Source organism: Lolium perenne, chromosome 3, assembly GCF_019359855.2.
Source record: "Lolium perenne isolate Kyuss_39 chromosome 3, Kyuss_2.0, whole genome shotgun sequence".
In the NCBI taxonomy this organism is placed as follows: domain Eukaryota; kingdom Viridiplantae; phylum Streptophyta; class Magnoliopsida; order Poales; family Poaceae; genus Lolium; species Lolium perenne.
In genome coordinates, this window is record NC_067246.2 from 30444305 (window position 1) to 30462159 (window position 17855).

The window sequence follows — 17855 nt, forward strand, 5'->3', positions numbered from 1 at the left end:
CCGTCGTCCACAACTTCATCGCGCACGTTGCCAACCCTAGCTGGAGCCGCGGTGAGCTCTCCCACCCCCTACTGCCGCCGCCGCACCGTCGGGCTCTCGTCGGAGACGACGACGAACCTGAGCCGTAGATCCGCGATCTAATCCTACGCACCAGCTTCGCCCATACCGTTTCGGGATTTAAGACCCGCTGACAGGCGGGACCTCCCTGTCAGGCAGCCCGCGCGGCACTGGACCGTGGCTGGGCTGGACTGGATTGGTTTGGGCTGCGTTTAAACCTTAGGGCCCAGCTAGCTTTTCCCGCCGGCCCTTTTAATTCAAATTCGTTTTAAACAATTTCCAGACTTTTCCTCACAGTACAAAATTGGAATTTGAATAGTTTCAATTTGGCTAAACCAAATTTAGTGAATTTGATATTGTTGGAAAGCTAGAGAAATTCTCTTTCCAATGCCACTGGTCCCATGACCAGATTCTTTGTAGAATTAATGTGATAAAAATAACAAGACAGGGACTTTTCCCTATTCAAATAATTCTTAAAAATCAACCAAAATAGGTATTAAGTTAATTCCAACTCTAATAGCTCACATTTGACTTACACTAATTGTTTATGCAATAAAATGGTGTGGTCACTTTGCTTGATCATGCCCTAGTTTAAGTAATGGATATTATGGCTAGTTTAACTAGTTGATATTGTCCGAAACTATTAAACCAAATTGTGTGGAGTCTTATACTTCATTTAAAACTTGTCTCACATGAATTCATGGGATGTTTGTACCTCAGGTCCAAAATCTCTTATATGAATTTCTTGAGATTTAAATCATATGTAGTGATATTAAATAGCATGAGGTGGCCTACCTCATTTAAATCATTTTCTCAAATGATGATGATGAACATTTGACTTAGGTCAATCTAAGTTCATCTATGATGGTTTGAGAAATTAAATCCTAAGAAGATTTTCAATGAGAGGAAATTATTCCTCACCAACCCTAAGGAAACTATCATTTACATATTAATGGTAAAGGAGTAAATTCTCCTCAAACAACACAACCCATGCACCTAGTTACTTTGTTTGTGTGCATAGAATAGTTGTGTGTTTATATGTGATGTATGAAATAGCCATTGAATTAGTGAGTACTTATACTCGTATTCAAATTTAGACGGTAGCACCGGAGAGTACGCCGAAGAAGAAGGATACTACCAAGAAGAGGAGGAGGAACAGTTTGAGAACTACCAAGGCAAGCTAATATTCTTGCAAAGTGCAAAGCCCCTTGGGGCAAGGCACCATAGTCTTTCCTTTTCTTACATAAGCCTATCCCAAGTTTATTACATTACAAGTTTTTACTTGTTTTCTTAAAGAATTACTTTTATAGTTAACTTTGGTCAAAGTACAAGTTGGTTACTAGAGTAGTGAAGTTAGTCTCTTCCAAGCCAAGCAAGATAGCACCCCTCATGATGTAGAGCTAGTGCTAATGAAATAAAACTTGACTACTCTAGATGGGAACAAGGTGACTTTTGGAAATGAATTTGAAACCTTGGAATGATGATTCATTCCATTGAATGATTTTTTTAAGGTGAATATGACCAAGAGAAGATGGTGATTTTTGATAAAACATGATGTTGGTTTGGATGCGATACCTTTCCAATTTTTGAGTACCCCCACAATACCTGATTATGGGTAGGGCTTAGCTGGAAATTTATGCATCTTAGTATGGGTTCCCTCTAAACAAGCGTCATCGGGGTTATGCCGAAAGCTGCCTCTACAACAAAAGAAACGATACGATATGATGCGAAATGAGGTGAATGTCCGGCCCAAGCCCTGTGCAGTTCCCAGGTTGACAGTTGGTCTTCACTGGGAGGCCAAGCTCATGGGGAGAGGTGCTCATACCAGGGTATGTAAGTGAAAGGTTATGGTTGATGATCCGCGTACTGAGTTACGATGATTCGGGGAAATCCCGACGGATGAAATCAAATGTTGTGGCACAAGTGTGCAACCTCTGCAGAGTGTAAACCTATTCGAATAGCCGCGTCCACGGTTACGGACGGTTGGAAAGGCCATACAGTGGTCCAATGTCATACTTTTGAAAATGATGTTGAAAGATGATGGTGAAATGACTGGTGGTGAATTGAATTGAAATCACCCCTTGACTGGTGGGAATGACACTAATGTTCCCACTTGAGTTAGTTAGTATTTTGAATAAGCTTGCTCAAATGTTTGTGAAACAAAACTAGCTTTCTGCAAATGAACTAGAGCTTAGCAAACCGTACTAGCAATGTTTAGCACTTACTTTAGTATTAGTTTGCGAGTACCTAAAGTACTCACGGCTTTGTCCCTGGCTATTCAAATGGCCAGAATATGAAGATGAACACGGAGATGACCAGCAGGACGCCTACGACAACTAGGAGTCTTCCGACGTCAAGCGTTGGCCTGTGGACTAGAGAGTCCGTGTATCTTACGCTTCCGCTATGAACTTCTGTGTGTTCGTTGATCAATAGATCAACTATTCGTGTAATATGGATGATGTGATTCCAATTGTAAGACTTTATGGTTTGTAATGAATGACGACTGTGATACTTAACTATTATGCCTCGCAACAACAATATTCCTGGGATTGCGATGTATGACATAATAGGCATTCGGACTTAAAAATCCGGGTGTTGACACCGGGAGAGATCGATAATTTCCTTCTTCTTGAGCTAGCCATATGTTTTCAAATCAAATGTACCAAGTTTTCCTCCAAACCGCCTTTATACCAAGTCAATTCTCTAATAATCTTCACGTGATTAGATTCCACCTAGGGCAAAAGATGTGCACGCATAGCCAATACTACTCTACCCGATCAATTAATTAATTGCATGTCACTGATTTATCCATATTATTCACATATATATCTACATATATACATGCGTGCCTACATAAATCTAAGACAAGTAATTCCACACATACTGAGTATTAGTTGGTGAGTACTTAAGGTTAGTTGGTGAGTACGTACCACACTCTTCCATAACGTACCTAAGCCGTTTTGGCGGCGGCAAACCTATGACCGTACATAGCGTTGGCTGTCGCTTCAAAGCCGCCGGATAGAGAACAACCTCTTACCTCTCACAACCATCTCCAATGACCAGTCCCGCATCCCCCCTTGCCACCAAGGCCGGCCGGGAGAACAAGGACAGCTTGGAGGCCACTTTTGAAACGACGACTATGCTTTTTTTTATTTCGGGATTTCACCTCCAAGGCGAGCTCCGTCTCCTTCCTCCATGTGAGAGTGATAGATACCCTCCACAGGCACCGCCTGCTGCTACGCCATACAACCACGAAGGGAGCACATCCCCTGCCACCTCCATATTTGCACACAACCGAGCTCCCCTACTCCTTCCCCTCGACTCCACGCTCAACACCGGCACCAATGAGGAGGTCGCCGAAGACCACAAAATTGGCCTTAATTATTTGCGGAGATAAGATACATGGACCTCCGGCCGCTGAAGCTCGACGCAGGAACAACTCATCACCGAGATCCGACGAGAACCAAACTAATTTAAAAAGGGACAAGCACCGACAGGAGGAGGGGGACTCTCTAAACCATGATTCGGAAGAGCCGAGGGGGAGGCACACATAACATGGTTCCGCCTGAAATTGCTCGAAGAATAGTCGGAATTCCTTGCCTCTTGCATGGACCCCTTTTCAACTGGTATTGTTACCATGCCACATTCTATCACTAGGAAAAAAAGTAGAGCCATATAAAACCACTAATTTCGACGAAAAGTTAGCGTAGTTGATCTCGTCTCTGTAGGTCCCCCGCCATCGTTAGACAACTGCTGCTTCACTCGAGGTGTTTACGCCTACACAAGAACCTGAGTCATCATCGCATGATTTGCTGCACCTCGATGGAATTTGTTCAAGAGACCTTTCCGAGTCGGTCTACCTAAGTTGAGAGATATCTCCAACAACATGAAAAAGTTCAACGGTGTGCATAACATACATGACACGAGTGCAAGCATTGCCATATTGCAGTGTAGCCCATGTCCACTTATAAATTGTGATAGGTAGGTGCACGCTCAAATGTGGCAGATGCGTGTTGCATGTGGAGCTAGCTAGAACATCAAGCCTGTGAATAGTCTCGTGAGCTAAGAGCATTTCCACCGGCGTCCCCCAAATAGGCACCGACACGGACGCTGGCACTGCCGTATGGGGGGTGTCGGCAGAGCATCCTCTATTTGCGGATGCTGCTCCCACATCGGCGCCTCCAAACCGGCGGCCCCGATAGATTTAGAAAGTCAAATTCAAATTTTGAAAACGATATTCGTACGAAGTTCGAACGAAATTTGTACAAATTTAATGCGAATTCAAACTAAAAAAAACATCTAGCGACGCTGGGAGTCAAAGGCGCTGAAGTCCAGGTCGTCGCCGTCGTCGCTGGATGACCCGAAGGACCAGCTGTCGGCCTTGTCGTCCTCCTCCTCGTTGGCCTTCTCCTCCTTTAGCGCCGGCAGCTCCGATGGTCTGGCGAGGTTAACGTAGTTGCACCGTGGTCCCTGGCGGATCACACCGCCACCTGCCGCGGGTCCAGCGAAATATGCCGGTAGTCTTCGTCGACGGAGCGGCTAACCATGAACTGTAGGGCGGGGAACTCCTCGTCGTTGTCGTCGCCACGGAGGGCCGCCTGCGCCTCGGCCTCCTTCTCCCCCATTTCTTCTTCGCCGGCGGAAGTGGTGGCGAGGCCGCGGCGTCCTCCTCCTTGACGCGGGAGCGGCGGCCCGACCCCGTCGTCCGATGGGCCGGAGCAGAGGACGCGCGCCTCGCCTCGTCGCGGATGACGACGCCTCCAGAAGGAGGCGCGGGCGCAGCCGAGGGCGTGCGCGCGACGGCAGCCGACGATCCGGTGCGCGAGCTTCCGGACGTCGTGGTCCTTTCCGGCGCCCTCTGCAGGGTCGGCGCTGGCGCCGTGCCCACCGCCTGCGGGAAGTACATCGGGTCCTGTTGCCTGTCGCCGCGGATGGAAGCCGTACTGGCGGAGCGTGTTGTCGATGTCGCGGTAGTACCACCAGGCACGGCGGCTGACAGTGTTGAAGCGGCCGCTCAAGCGGTTGGCCATCCACGCGAGGTCGACGGCGCGCTCGTCTTCGAAACGCCGTGCCCAGGCCGGGCTGTCGAGAGCGTTGTCCGGCAAGCTCCTCTCCTCCGGCGTCACCAGGCTCCGCCTTTCCCTAGCGAGGGCCCGCGTGGGTAAGGTAGGTGGACGCCGCGTGGCCAGTCACCGCCCTCGCCGTTTGGGTTTCCGCGCGGGAGGCCATTAATGCCGATGACCAACCTCCCCGCGTCGTTTCCGATGCGAACTCCCGCGTACTCTCGCTGACAAGGCGCCCCACCCGCAAAAACCGTCGTTCCACGAGCTGCCGGCGCTCCCGATTCGTGGCCTTGGCCATGGGCTGGCACAGGGTTGCCGGCGCTTCTATTGCGCTCGAAAAACCACCGGCGCCGTATGGGGCGCACCGGTGTGAGCCCATTTTCTCTCCTGTCCCCCAAACTGCTACCGGGGACGCCATCGGGGCCACCGGTGGAGATGCTCTAACTTGTGCATCCGTTGCTTGTTACGGTATATGTGAGCTCATAGCTCTAGCTGTACGCCTGTACGTGAGTAAATCGTATGCGAAACCAAATTTGGAAACCCACCGAACTAGCCCGCCAAGGAAATTCGAGTTTTGAGCCAAATTTTATGGTCCGTGTCGCGCGGGAATATTTTGGCCCAAACTGAAATTGGAGCCTGAACCACCCAACACCCAAAATCCCCTCCCATCGCCGCATCCTCTCTCCTCCCGTTCCCCATTCCTCCTGCTCCATCTACGGCAGATCCCGGCCAACTCCGGCCAGCCCCCCTGCCTTGCTGGCCACCATCCCGACACTCCCTCATCCTCCTCTCTCGAATCCTCCGCGAGGAACAGCCAGGCCGCATCACCACCTCAAACCCTAGCCTCCGGCTCTACAGAGCTCAAGTTTCGACCTTTGGGTCCATGGCGGCGACACGGCCGCAGGACGGGGTGAGGCGGTTCGGTGGCGATCTTAACGCGCAGACCGCAATGGATTTCTCAGCTCCATGCGCGTGGCGCACCTGAATCCTCTTTTTTGCCACCCCGCTCAAACCCTAGACCCGCCGCGGCCAAATCCTATCACCGCCCCAACTCCGGCAACCGAGATCATGTTGGCCACCGTGGAAGGCCAAGGACTACTACGAAGAGGGCCACGCGCCAGGAGGACAGCGGCAACGCCCCGACAAACATGCTGCTGCTACCCCCCGTGAGCGAGGTCCCTCTTCCCAACTACTCCAACAATTCTTGCAAAAATTCGTCACTTTTCACATGTTGCAATATGCACGATTTGGAACGGAATCTCTTGCGTGTGAATAGGTGGCAGTGCGTGTGTAGGACTTCAACGTGCTCACTTCTGGTGCTGCTTGTGAATCATTCAAAAGTTTGTATGATTCATTGATTTGAATGTCTGTATCAAGACACCAGACAGTGGGTGTTGTTCGTTTATTTCTGATGCTGCTTGTTAATGAATGGCATCTCTGCATACGCAGTGGATGCTGCTTGATTTCTTTTTCTGCTGCTGCTGCTTATGAATCGACAATGCTGAATGTTGTATCGTTTTCAGGTTCAAATCATATTTGGGCACCAAGCTGCTGCTTATGGAACCATACCAGGAGGTGGCGGCCAGCCAGGTGAGGAGGAGGCTGACTTCATCGGTGACATCTGCAAGTGCCGCGGGGAGGTGCTACAGTCGCTGATGATCGACGGCATCTATTGACTTGGTCTCCGGAAAGAGAAACTCACCGACGAGGAGGTAGCCACTGCCACAAACAAATCTTATGTTGCCGCGTATTTGGGTTCAACCGTATGAGTCTTGCCAATGAAGAGTTCCATAATGCGCTCTTTTTTCCTTCCAAAACTCCACTTGTGCTTTCAGGCTCCTATTTTTCTGCATGCTTATATATAATTGTTCTGCTTTTGTTCTTAAATGTATAATCTGTTGTGCGCATAGTGTGTTGATGTCTTATAGTTAGTCCCGATGGTTTGATTAGTAATAGGTATTATGGAGGGCTTGCTTATTTTTCTTTACTCATTTTAGTCTTAAGAAAAAGATGACCAGAATATCATTTGGCTTTATTAATTAAACGATCTGATTGGTATGCTATGATTTCCTTTGTGGCTCTAGTTTAACTGTGATATTCTGTGATTTATATTGCTACCGTCTGATTTCTATTGATATGCTATTAGTTTCCTAGTATTTTTATGTTCATGCTCTGCCTGCCATGGATATATGCTCTGTCCTTCACTGTTGCACTTTATTGGCCACTTAATTCTTGCTCACATGGTAACACATGCTGGCTTCCACTGATTACTCTCATTGCTCACATTGGGCAGGTGCGCCGTTGTCGTGACAAGGATGCTGAACTGCTGCTTGTTGCCTACACCATCCGCGTTGAAGGCCTCCTGAAGCTCTTGCCTGTGCTCACTGATCCGACCTGGCACAACTCCGATGGGCTGCTGTTGCCAATGACTTGCAGCTGGTGAGACCTCACTCCTTCATACATTATTACTACTAAAATTCGTTTCTTTTACCTGGATAATTCCGCACCTGCTGCAAAGCATGCTATGTTTGGATGCGTATCTACGTCAGATTTTCTTTCCTTGGTTTGCGCTTAATTATGCATTGGATGGAGCCCATAACTTGCTGTACATTTTTCCAGGTTCAAATCATATCAGAGGATGAGAAGGAGAGACTCAATGCCGTTGCAAGAGGAAGTCTCTACGGTGGCCGCCAATCAGCTATGAGGTCTTCATCAATAGCATCTCACCTACCAGGAGGTTACCGCCGCCACCAACCGTCCATTCTTTGTGTAGGTTCAGTGCACGCTGCCATGCTTGTTTGGGTTTAACTGAATCTGTTGCATGCCCTCATGGTTATGAATGAATGAATAAAACTGAATAGCCGCTTGATGCAATCCTCTCTTTCTTGGACAACTCGCTTTTGGGCTCTGAATTTTGTCAGCACTGTCGGTTACAACTCTTATATGAAATGGCTAGAACAACATATGATCGTCAATGAGTTTCCACTATAATTTCTCCAACTGTAATTTGCCAGATTAGTAAAGTTGCATATCTATGATATCTTTTAAGTTTGTTTCTTCTTGCACTCGATAATCATGTTTAGAATTTAATTGCCACCATTGTTGAGGTCTCTCTTCACCACCTCCTCCATGTGTTGCTCTTTTTTTTTTCCTGTTGAAATGTGTACGGTGTTGAATGGATGAACATGCATTGTGTGCTTAGGCAGTGGGTCTGCTGATTGTTTTGCTGCTTATGCATCGACAGTGCTGACAAATTCTATTGTTTTCAAGTTCAATGCATATCGGAGCTGAAAAAAAGGCATGAAGTTGGGGAACTGGGACGAGATGGTTTGATTACGAATTGGTATTATGGAGTGCTTGCTTATTTTTTCGTGACTCATTTATGGCATAAGAATAAGATGATAAGATTATGGATGATTTTGCTTTATTAATTGAATGATCTGATTTTTGTCCCATTATTTGCTTTTTGGCTCTTTCCTCCGCTCTTCTACTTTGTTCTGTATTCTTTCATGTCTGATTGGTGATGGCATGCATGGCTGAGCCATTTCTTTCTTGAATTTGTCAAAATTTGCCTGAATTCGCCTCCTTCCATTTCAGGATATTGGCCCCAAGGATTTGTTGGGTGGTGGAGGCCAAGAGGCAAGTAGTCACCTACAGCAGCCGGTTAGTCTCCACCTAGTCCCCCTTGATGCATTTTTAATGTGCTTCATTAATGTATATTGTAGTATCTGTAGAATATGGTCATCAACGACTGGTAAACGATTAGTCATGACTAATCCATATGTTCATACCCTGTTATGGAGTGGTTGCTTAATTTCATCGCTTGCTTTGTGCTTAATTGTAAGATGATAAGAACACAGTATTGTCATTCTTGTGCTGTGAGTAAATTGATATCATTAAGCCATTTCTGATTCGCTTATGCTCGAGCATTTTCTAGTTGTACAACCTCAATTACTTTCTTTCTGAATGTCATGGTCATTTTGGCTTGCTTTTGGCAGCTCCGTGTAGAAGTGTTTTAACGTCAGTTATTAGCTGTACAGCGTCAGTTTACTTTTGTTTATGAATGTCATGGTCATCTAAATCATCCTGATGCCAACTGTCGTTTTTTCTACAAGTTTGCGTGTTCTGTAGCTTTGTGGAACTTGATATCATGTTCTCTACCTTTGTAGAAGTTGACATCCATGCTTCACTCACAGGATGACGGTATAGCCCAAGGGGGTGGTGGATTCAGGGCCGACAATGATCTCAGCTTGGATGATGCCAGGCACGAGAATGGCTATGCTTGGAAGGTGCCCCCTGCTGCCTTATGCTTAGCTAAATCGCTTCATCTTTGTAAGGGTGGTACCTCAATGACTAGTCATAAATTTCTTTATTAGGTCATAATGGGCTAATAATGGATTTTCTTTTCTAGTCTTTGATATTGGAAAAAATGGATGGTCTCTCCTATTTTGCGAGGTGCTTGACTTTCCTTACATGGTCTTGTCTTCTGGTTAAGATTTTGTGTGGCCCTAAATCAGTTATGAAAACTTTGGTGCTATCTACTTGTCCTTGGAAGGTCTCTGGATGCTCCCTATTTTTGTCTTGTCTTTTATTTTGTATATGCCAAGTAGTTACTTTGGCTGGCCTGGGCCTATGGGCTGATTCCACATTGTAAGCTTGATGATTGGAACGAAAGGGCCTTATTGCCATGTGGTTGGGCTGGCGTTGGAAAATCGATACTTTTTTTTTTTGCATCTTGGAATAACATGGTATAGTTGGATTCCAACATGAAAACTAAACCTCAATTCTTTTTTAAAGTGTTGCCTTTGTTGTTACTTAACTGATTATTAAGATTTCATACTTCTTGAATTCTTCCTTCATTATATATGTTTGTTACAGTGAACCCATGCTCCATCGTGCTCGACACCATGGTCTTTGGGTATGTGTTATCTTGTACATTGTGAATCCACTTACTAGCAATGTAAATTGCTGCTATTTTCTGTTTCCACCTTGTGTTCATCAAGGTGGTGTACAACTGATTAGTGGTTGTCACGTACATGGAGTAACAATATATGCATCAAACAGCAGTGTTGGCTTGTAAAGTCTCGTGCCGTTTAATTTCTTCGATATGATGTAATTATTACCTACTGAACATTCCTTGTACCTGTGTTGATCTCTGGCCTCACCTCGTTCATCTTGTTTGTGTGTGGAGTAGTAATTTTTTGTGCGTATGTGACTCTTTCTTTGTCTGTTGTGGTTCAGTTAATCGATGGACGAGCTGAGCTTCTTTGACTAGTGATGTGATGCTGCAGCGGTACATGGAGCCATGCTTCTTCTGTGGTGCTTCTGCAGGGGTTCCCTGATGCGGCAGCACCAGCAGCAAGAGAGAAGTAGAGTTGATGGTCCGTGATGGTTTTTTTTGTGTTTATTCAAGTGATGGTGCTCTTGCAGTGTTGTGGTCTTAAATTTTCTGCTAGCTGTGTGGTGCTCTTGTAACATTAATTATTTTTAACTTGCTTCGTTGGTTAAACTTGTGGGTCGAATTCTGTACCAGAGTGATGCTTTTGTCACTTGTTATCATATATTTGCTGTGTGATCAGAATGTCCAAAAAAATATCATGGTCATGCTATTTTTTTTCTCCAAAAACCAGGCATATATTGCCATTGCCAGGGAAGGCACACAGAAGTATTTTTCATTTTTTTTGCAAAACTTTAAAATTTTGATTTTGATTTCTCTTGCAAAAATTGTGAGAGCTGGCGGCTCAAATGAGGATATGTGCACCTGAAATTCCGGCAATGGTTAAGCTTTTGCATGCATCTTGTCAAAGTTGCCCTCCATTAGCGGGAAAAATCATTGTGGTGTGATCACATGGATTGACCAATGTACAGTTAGGATAAAATGCTGCAACTTTTACATATGAGCTCCTTTGTTGACAACTATGGGCTCGTTAAAAGATAAACGTGGTATCTACAACAGAATAAGTGAAAATGTCGGATATCCATCCCTGCTATTTCATTTGTGTCGGAACTAGCATAAAATAGCGTCGCCTTGCCGGTTTAGCGGGAAAACCCTAGAAAACCCAGCCGATGCCCTAGTTTCAGCGAGGAGGATAGTTGGGGTGATACTTTGAGCGATAGAACGGCCATCACAGATCGTGTGAAGAAACACGGTAGCTTCTCCGTCCGGACTTCGTTACCAACGCACCCGGGTCCGTTGTAAATCTAGCGACGAGATGTAAGCTGGCCAACATGATTTTATGAATACAAGCTCAGAGAGTAAGAGCTTGAATGGTGAGAGTGTTCTATTTCATGCGGGAATGCATAAAATAGTGCCACATCACCATTTGGGCCGGAAGACCGTAGAAAGTCCTTGTGGCGTTGTCGCCTCACTAGTTTCGGTGGGGAGGACAGCCGGGGCGACGATTTGAGAGGGAGAGAGAGAGAGAGAGCCGCCAGAGTGTAGATCATGTGGAAACACAATCTCTTTTTCATCCGGACTCCGCTGACGACACGCACGAGCATGTTGGAAAGCTAGCGACATACGCGCGCATCGGGGAGACGGTGCCATACTTTTTATCTGGGACCTTATGTTATTCTCAGAAACATATATTACCTATAATTGTATGTGCCGCTATGCTGTTTGCGCCCATATTTATGCTAGGATTTAGCTATTACCTATGTCACGCGCCATCTCATTTCATGTGTCGTCCGTTATCGTGGAGGTGTACGTGCTAGGATATATAGGCGTCCAAACATTTCACCAATCTTCGAATATATGGTTATAAGAGCATCTCTAGTCGCGTCCCCCAAAGCGTCCCCCAAACCGCGCCGGATTGAGCGTTTGGGGGACGTGTTTCGTTCGTGCTGCCTTTGGGGGACGTCGCTCCCTAGCCGCGTCCCCCAAACGCCGCCCCCAAACATTTAAAATAATTTTTTTGGCTTTTTTATTTCAATTTCCACAAACTAATACATAATTTGAAACGTGGTTTACACGAAAACATAATTGGGAACGTGGTTTTCCACAAACTAATACATAGTTTGAACCGTCGTGGACACAAATATAAAATTTTGCAAAGAAACTAAACCTAACTAGGCCGTGCATCGAAGGTTTCGTGTGTTCGCTGCTAAGAAAGAACACTCGAGGGCACACCCAGTCACCTAAACTGGAAAATCCAGCGGGAGGATGGTGCCCTTGTTGGTTCTACCGATGAGGCGAACATCCAGAAACCTCCGTGCACGTGTTCGCTGCGAAGAAAGAACACTCAGTCGTCCTCCTCGTCGGTGCTGTCGCCGTGGTAGTCCCGACGGCACCGCGTCTCGTCGAAGACCTTGACGCTCATGTCCCTGTCGCCGAAGTAGGAGAACTGGAGGATGAAGCCGGCTTGGAGGCCGTGGTGCCGCGCGAACTTTTCCCAGCCGATGTTGAGGTACATCTTGCCGCGCGCGTCGTAGATCACGTCGACGATCCACCGGTAGTAGCCGCACGCAGCCTCCCGTAGATGCATCGTGCGCGGGCGATCGTCGCCGGCGACGTAGTCGGCGAAGGAGTCTGGCAGCCTCTGGATGCCGTGCGGGTCGCCCTTGAGGACGAGGACGAACTCGAACTGGCTGGCCGGCTCCACGTCCATCTCCGACGATGATGAAGCCGGCGGCGTGGAGGGCGACGGCGAGTGTTCAGCTCTGCCGCGGCCGCGACCGCGACCACGACCACGACCACGACCACGACCGCGAGGTCGGCCTCCGCCTCTACCGGACATAGCGTCGAGTCTTGTTGAGATGGTGGCGGCTAGGGTTTGAGAGAGAGGCGCTAGGGTTTGTGTGTGAGAGGGACGATGAGATGCGGCCCTTTTATAGGCCGGAGGGAGGCGGGGAGCGGTGGCGCGCATTAACGCCAGCACGCAGAGCTAGGCGTGACGGGACGCGTCGCTGCGTCGCTGCGGGAGCTGAACCGTCGCTGCGTCGCTGCGGGAACCGCACCGCCAATAACTTTCGTCGCGAGGTAGGCGACGGTTAGGTTAAAAATTTATTGTGCCGCTGACGAGTCGACCCCGCCACTCCCCGCCTCGCTTTTCGTTGTGTCCGGCGTCCCCGGTGCGTCCCCTGTGGGACGGGGACGGGCTCGGGGCGCCGGACACCGAATGGGGACGCGCCGGACAAAAAAGGGCTTTGGGGGACGCGGCTGGAACGCTTTTTTTGTCCGGCGCGCCCCAAATCCCTTTGGGGAACGCTTTGGGGGACGCGGCTGGAGATGCTCTAAAGAGGTGTTGCAGAGAAATGACCAGCCCAACAACTCATTTATTTAGTGCGCACGGCAAGCTCAACAGGACATGGCAGGGCGCCGCTCGTGGAAGAATGCAGCAAGCTAGCTAGCTCACTCGCTGCTTGTCAAGCACTACCACGGCCTTGTGCAGGAATGCCAGGAACCAATCAGGCACGCCCAACCCAGCACGCAGCAGCTAGCAAGTTAGAACAGCAAGACGATGACCTTGAGAACGACGCCGCCTGGAGCAGCTCATCAACGGATACACCGATGAATCACAAGCCATTATAGACCAAAATATTACAAAGAGGTAGAAACTGATACATCTTGTACCGATCAAAATTTGCAACGAGCTAATACATGATGCATAGAGCTAGCAGCTGATGCTAACTATGGATTAGCAAACCATGGCCAGTCTGGGTGCACCTGGGCAGATCGCCGCCGCCGTTGACCATCCGAGCAAGGCCGCCATCGCCTAGATTCTCTTCAAGAGGTGAGCCTAGCTCAAGCTGCTCACCGTTGATCATCCGAGCAAGGCCGCCATCACCCAGCTCGAGCGCCTCGCGACAGCTAGAGACGAGATAAAATATAGGAGAGAGAACAAATCACGTGCTTTTTCTTTTGGCTGCTAGATGGCCCAGGATACCCTGAGTCTAAAACTCAAGGCGTGTGCCACAAGTGCAGCCATTTGAAAAGTTGCAAAATGCTAAGGACACATTATAAGCATGGGGACAAATAAACACGTGTGCCGGCGTCAACGAAGCCTCTCGGACACGCCGATGCATCACAAGCCGTTGCACACCAAAATATTACAAAGAGGTAGGAACTGATACATCTTGTATTAGATTAAAATTTGCAACGAGCTAGTACATGATGCATAGAGCTAGCACCTGATGTTAACGATGGATTAGCAACCATGGCCAGGGATGAGGGACGCGCACAACCGTACCTGGCCGGTGCATCTGGGCAGATTGATGCCGCCGTCGACCATCCAAGCAAGGCCGCCATGGCCTAGATTCTCTTCAAGAGGTGAGCCTAGCTCCTCGTCCTTGATCATCCAAGCAAGACGGCCCTTACCCAGCTCGAACGCCTCGTGGCAGGCAGAGACGAGAGAAAATATAGGAGAACGAGAGAAGAGATCACGTGCTTTTTTTACTGCCCGGACTAGACGTGTGCCACAAGTGCAGCCATTTGGAAAGTTGCAAAAGGCTAAGGACACATTGTAAACATGGGGACAAGTCAACACATGTGCCAAGAGCTGACACAAGCAGACTGCCCATGCACAAGGTAAATTTAAGGATGCGTTGATGGACTGCACGGGTGCATGCAGAGGCCCAACCGAAAAATCTGTAGCCCAATACCAAAATTATGAGCACTACATTGGCCATGACCAAACTTTAGTCCCACCTTGCTAAGGGAAGAGCCTTTGGAGCAACTTATAAGGAGCGCTCTTGGTGACATGTAAAATGGTAGAGACACATACATGGCTGCACCACACACCCGCATAGCGCGTGCGCTCGCGTGAATATTCGCGACTTAAGACTTAAAACGCTTGGCGATGGCGCGGCTAGCCTACCAAATAAAAACTTTACTTTTTCATTCGCCACTAGAAGTAGAGCTGATGGCCCGTGATTTTTTTTTGTATTTAATCAAGCGATGGTGCTCTTTGTATTTAATCAGGATAGCTAATGTTTGTTCTTCGCCTTACTACTGTACGCGATTATTATGTGCACGGATGATGGATGAAATAGATGATGGTACACAAGGTATAAGACGGTTTGAACTTGACGTGGTAAGATTTTAATAAATGAGATGAGAGGTTGTACGCAAGGTACATCACTAGAAAGACCAGAGCATTGCCACGACAATCCAACAATGGCATGTTTCACTATCTAAGTAATAGTAGTTCTGAGACCGTAACATGAAAAATACCACTCCAAAAGTATCATTTATAAGAAATGACATTGTTTACGGCCCAGAATTTCTTTCACATGAGAGACTGTTGGAGATATGCCCGAGAGGCAATAATAAATTAGTTATTATTATGTCTTAATGTTCATGATAAATGTTTACATCCCATGCTATAATTGTATTAACCGGAAACCTTAATACATGTGTGTTGTGTAAACAACCAGAGTCCCTAGTAAGCCTCTCATAAAACTAGCTTGTTGATTAATAGATGATCATGGTTTCTAGATCATGAACATTGGATGATGTTAACAATAAGGTTATGTCATTGGGTGAATAATATAATGGACATACACCCAAATAAGCGTAGCATAAGATCAAGTCATAAGGGGAGCCATAGACAGTAGTGATCCTAACCACCAAATCTAAGATTTTATTCCTAGCTACAATACTAATAGAGAAATTCTTAATTTCCCAAGCTAAAACATCAAATACATCAAGGTTAATACCTACTAAATTCCACCTGCAGAGCCAACGAAAGGAAGGAGCTTCCAGGCAAAATTATTATTACCTAACAAACACTTCAAATAAGTATTGCTAAACTGCTGTTTTTTTGTCTCTTGGAAACCAATGTAGTCCAACTGTAAAGGTACAAGATTATTATCTATATATTTTTGTCTACCCAGGGCCTAGATGCCCCTACCATTCCAAAAATCACACTTCATCTAAACATCTTCCTGAGGTCCATCGAAGTTTTGGGAGCAAGAGATCATTTGGTACATCATGAGGGCTTGCTTGATCATGCATACCATGATCATTGAGAGCGAGCGTGGTCAGAATGTGAACGGGCATCACTATGAGTTGATGGGGCATCTGGTGCGGGTGCGACGACAACAAGACCCATGGTCCTAAGAATATACACGTGATGATCTTCAGAAGGATCTCATGGAGAATTGGTGCACATGATGGGGGCAACAGAGGAGTGCCGGTTGTCGTTGATTTGAGTAATGAACTATGTGTTTGTGGATAAAGTTTAAATGTTTGTGAGAAATTATGCGTGTTTATGAGCTGATTTGTGTGCAACTTGATGATAAGCTATTTTGTGTAATAATGATGAAGATGCATCAGTGTAGTGTGTAGCACCAAGTCACCAACTCAACCTATTGAAACACACAATGAACAATTGGCAACCCTCGGCAATTACCTATTTTTAATGTACAAAACTAATGAATATATCCTACAGTCCTCTCGAACTGGTGAATATCTATGAAAATACAATAGAAAATAGTACATGCAGAGTATATAGTAAAAACTGGGGTAATGTGATACTTTCACACACAAAAAGCTACCTCTTACGTGAATTTGTAGCTATGCGCGGTAGCCAAACTCATTTTTTACCAGCTTCATCACTAGAAGGACAAGAGCATTGCCACGACAATCCAACAAAATGACATATTTCACTATCTAAGTGATAGTGGTTCTGAGACCGTAACATGAAAAATACCACTCCAAAAGTATCATTTATAGGAAATGACATTGTTTACGGCCCAGAATTTCTTTCACATGAAAAAAGAAGAGCGAATCCTTTCTAGCATATCGTGTTCAGCCCGTTCTCTGTAATGAGTCACATATCCCGATAAGAGAAACTGGGCGCAGTAATCCTCGAGCTTTGAGCAGCTGTGCTGGCGTGCCAGCGTGAGCATGCTCTCTGCGTTCTCTTTCTTGATGGACCCCGCTAGCAAGGTCTCGCACTTGGCCTTCATCTTGTCAAGACTGAACCTGCATGCCGCAGCCATTATGTCTCCGACAATCAACAAGCCACCGTCCACCAAAAAACTACTAGCAAGGGTTATTTCTTTCATAGCAAAGTATATATCCTTGGTGCCACTACTGGTGGCAAGGGCTAAGTGTTCCATAGGTGGCAGCTCACCGGTGTAGATGAAGTGCAGCATGGCCTCAAAGACCGCAGCCTTCATATCGGCGACCGGTACAAAGTGGTGTGCCTTGTTGGCCACCCCCATCTCGTATAGGACGGGAGACCTCACAGCAATGAGGAGCTTGTGCGCTCGAATCTCTCTGTTTTCGACAAGGAATGTCACATCCGACCCCTTCTCGTTGGCTAGTAGCTCCTTGAGGTGCCGAGCAATGCTGGGCGGCGGCGCTCCGACACCACAAGCTGTGGGGGTGCCAGTAGCAACGCAGGAGTTGTTGGTGACTATGATGCTGCATCGTATGGTTAGAGAGCCATCATGCGCTAGGAAATGCTGCTCTGCGTCCTTGGTGGCGATGATATCATTCCCATGTGACTGTGCGTACCTTGTAAATATGTGTTGCTTATAGTCTTCTTCGGTTGGCTCATCTTGCCCATTAGGGCTATCCATCCGGAAACATACCGACGCCCTGACACCAGCAGTTCCTGGATCAGTTAACAACTCAGCGGCCACATAGACACACTCTTCATTTTCCGGATTCTTCCCGGCAGGGTCTACCACCAGCTTCCAGTCATAACCATCGATCTCGAAAGTGTTGGACTGTATTTCTCTACCAACACCATAGGTCCTTATTTTTTTTCGATAAAGAGCACCAAA

At 47.0% G+C, this 17855-nt stretch overlaps 1 protein-coding gene and 1 long non-coding RNA gene across 2 annotated transcripts in view; both read left to right on the forward strand.

Annotated features, from left to right (window-relative positions):
- The window catches only part of LOC127340854 (uncharacterized), a 177443-nt gene that overhangs the window by 93171 nt on the left and 66417 nt on the right, over positions 1–17855 (forward strand). The gene's annotated exons all lie outside the window — the stretch shown is intronic.
- Positions 5727–7778, forward strand: LOC127340853 (uncharacterized). Its single transcript, XR_007874973.2, has 4 exons — positions 5727–6295; positions 6644–6832; positions 7414–7559; positions 7740–7778. It is a non-coding gene; the product is annotated as an uncharacterized lncRNA (long non-coding RNA).